Source organism: Xenia sp. Carnegie-2017, unplaced genomic scaffold (genome assembly GCF_021976095.1).
Source record: "Xenia sp. Carnegie-2017 unplaced genomic scaffold, XeniaSp_v1 HiC_scaffold_56, whole genome shotgun sequence".
Classification (NCBI taxonomy): Eukaryota; Metazoa; Cnidaria; class Anthozoa; order Malacalcyonacea; family Xeniidae; genus Xenia; species Xenia sp. Carnegie-2017.
Genome location: NW_025813522.1, coordinates 305,893 through 308,870, shown reverse-complemented (window position 1 = coordinate 308,870; position 2,978 = coordinate 305,893). Strand labels below are relative to the sequence as shown.

The 2,978-nt window shown below is 35.4% G+C and overlaps 2 long non-coding RNA genes across 2 annotated transcripts; both read left to right on the top strand.

The window, feature by feature from the left end:
- Nucleotides 1–1,044: 1,044 nt before the first annotated feature.
- On the top strand, nt 1,045–1,474 carry LOC124456583. The gene is made up of 2 exons (XR_006952342.1): nt 1,045–1,162; nt 1,441–1,474. It is a non-coding gene; the product is annotated as an uncharacterized LOC124456583 (long non-coding RNA).
- Nucleotides 1,475–1,957: 483 nt separating this feature from the next.
- On the top strand, nt 1,958–2,340 carry LOC124456578. The gene is made up of 2 exons (XR_006952339.1): nt 1,958–2,135; nt 2,225–2,340. It is a non-coding gene; the product is annotated as an uncharacterized LOC124456578 (long non-coding RNA).
- The last annotated feature ends 638 nt before the right edge of the window (nt 2,341–2,978 follow it).

Genomic DNA, 2,978 nt, shown 5'->3' with positions numbered 1-2,978 from the left:
CACCCATTGGAAAGCTGCAAAAATGGTCTCCAAATCAAAGAAAAACCAAGACGAGACTGGACTTGAAGTTGCTGGATGCAGGCACTCGATTGCTCAAGCTACTTTGAACATGTTCAGAGGAGAAATTTATGGCTATGCTCACTACTTGCATATGAGTTTTTTACAACCACATAAAGTATAACATATGTGGGAAGATATTATATGCAAATATTGGTCTTGGGCTCTACGTGTTACATCGGAAGAAAATCAAAATGCACTAAGAAGTATTGCACCAGCACTGTCTATAATGCGTGGGAAATCACACAGTTGGTCATGTCAGGTACGTTACATACGTAGGTTATGATTGTTTACCCAATAACTCGTAAGCTAAATACCACATACGCCGACGATAATGCTCTATTAAAGATGTTATGAGACAAAGCGTGCTTTTCAAACTGTAATAATACTGTATTTCACGTAACTAAACCGTGGTTACATAAATCTTAAATGGGTTGTCTAGAATAGATGATTCGTTTCACACTTTTTAGGTTATTTGGAGCGGAAGATGGCAAAGTGGTGCGGCAACAACTGCTGGCGAAGAAGTTGAGCAAATATATTCGTATTTGTCAAGACTTGGCTCGACTACTAAAAATATGACGGCCTCCGGTGAGTATTATTTTCTTATCTGTATATCCACTCAGGTTTTTTGGTCGATTAAGTCCACGAACTAATGTGCACATTAATGGTTGTACGTATTAAGGACGAGAAGAATGCATTACTGAACACCTTCTGAGTTGGAACAAGCGAAAAATTTTAAAATTTGGCAAAATCACTTGTTATTCGAATGAAAAGGTTACACGTTGTATATGTCTTCAGTTAATTTTCAAAATTATACTAGTGTGAGTCCATGATTCTAATGTGTGCTACGTACGTGTATAATATGAAATGAATTTACAGTTCATAGTTGTTTATAGGTCTTGTTTGAACCCAATACGTTTACTGCGCTAATATGATTATTTTTCACTGTTTGTCATTATGTGTACTTGTGTTTCGAAGACGGAAAGGCAACTTTCATCTGCCAGGGACGATTTTGTAAAGTTAAGAAGCGAACTTAATGTCCAGGATTCAGACTTGGACGACTCGATAATGCAGTGGAAAGAAGAAGTTCAACAATTTGCGAGAGGTATACCTCTGTTATAACATTGTTTACTTTCAAATATTTTTAGAAACATGGTTTAGTATTGAACAGTTCTGTACTTATGGTTGATTTTTGTTCAAACATCATTTAAAACGAAACTATATGAAATAATTCTTGGCCTGGCTCAAATTTTTATGTTTGGCAATTGTTATTTTTAACAATTCATTTTACCCCCGGAAAATATATAGCCATACAGTATTGTATGGAGTGCTTAGTAATTACGTAGATAGATTAATACTTTTTGTTGTCTGTCTAGATTCTAGAACAACAAATTGGAGTTTCTTCGTTGAAAGGTGCCGCCGAAGAGTTCTTCCTTTTGCATCAAACTGTTAAAAATGCTCAACATTTGGAGAAATTTGTAAGAGCCAACGATGATCAAACGCAGACATTATTGGGTGATAGGCGTTTCGTTCATGACGCTCAAAACAAAGTGAAACAACTTGAACGAATTGCAACAAGATTGCTGGAATTGAAAAGACAGCTTTTAGATGGACATGTGACAGAGGAGCAGCTTCTTGAGCAAGGAAAGTCGCAGCTGGCAAAATCACAGTAGCAAAGCTGCAGAAGAGATTAGAAATGTTGTATTTTCAGTCACTAGACGCACAAAGAAATAACTTCTCTTGCTGGTGAGTTTTGTTGGGTTTTTATGACTTATATTTATGGGCCACCTACACTTATTTTGGGCCAAATTATTTCAAAGCATTTTGCCAAATTACTAAAATTGCGATTTGTCGTTGTTACGTATATTATACATGTACGTACTGTAGATTCTAGCAACGAAGATCTTCCATGAGAAAGAAATGCGCTAAAGATAAGTCCGAAATAACATCCACCGTAGAAGAGTTAAATTGCCTCTCAAGTCTGCGTGGTCTTCCTACGACAAGTGCGGAAGAAGTCATGTCTGGAGATTTTGTTTGGTCGTTTAACCAGTGTGACATAGATAGTACGACTTCACATGGTGTGTAAAGAAAAGCAAATATAGTTCTATGTATATTGTGACGTCCATGCTCGCTTTTAGTTTCAACTATTTTACTTAACAATATTTAGATATACCTGTGCGTTTCAAGGCACAAATTGTCGATAAGTACATGTTAGTTAAAAGATTGGAAGAGGAAAAAGCACTTCTGAACATGGAGATGAAAAATTATATGATTTATTATTTGGAAAACGTTTTGCCTCTCCTTTGTGAAAGAAAAGAAGATTAAAGATACGATAGGTATACAGATAAATGTTCGTATTATGTTAAAACAAGCTTAAAGGTTGCGTATTTATATACTGTGGAATGTAATGTACATGCGTTTAACTTATTTTGCAATTATTTTTTTAGTATGTACAAATAATGTTGATGAATCTGATGACTATTCTTTCTTTGAAACAGAGGTCAGATAAGTAGTGAAAATGACACCAATCTTTTAAAATACGAACATACTTATTGATATGATTACGTTTGTTTTATAGAGCTTTCTTCTAGATGAATATAAACATCGCTATTGTGTGCGAAAAGACACAATGAAGACTCTGCATGGTCATCTCGCCATCACAAACTGCGGAATTGCATTTGCCAGAGTGCAGTTGAAAAAGGTTTTCAATACTTTAACGACTTAGAGCAGTCCATAGTCAACGTATACGATTGTGACAATGAATCAGACTGTAGCGATGAAAATGACGTTCATGAAGATGACGTTCATGAAGATGTTGAAGAAGAAGATGCATATAATTCGTAGTATTTTGTTGCTGAAAGCTGTGCTATCATTATTTTTGTGTGCACTTTTTATAAATAGAAAATTTTTGCATGTTGCTC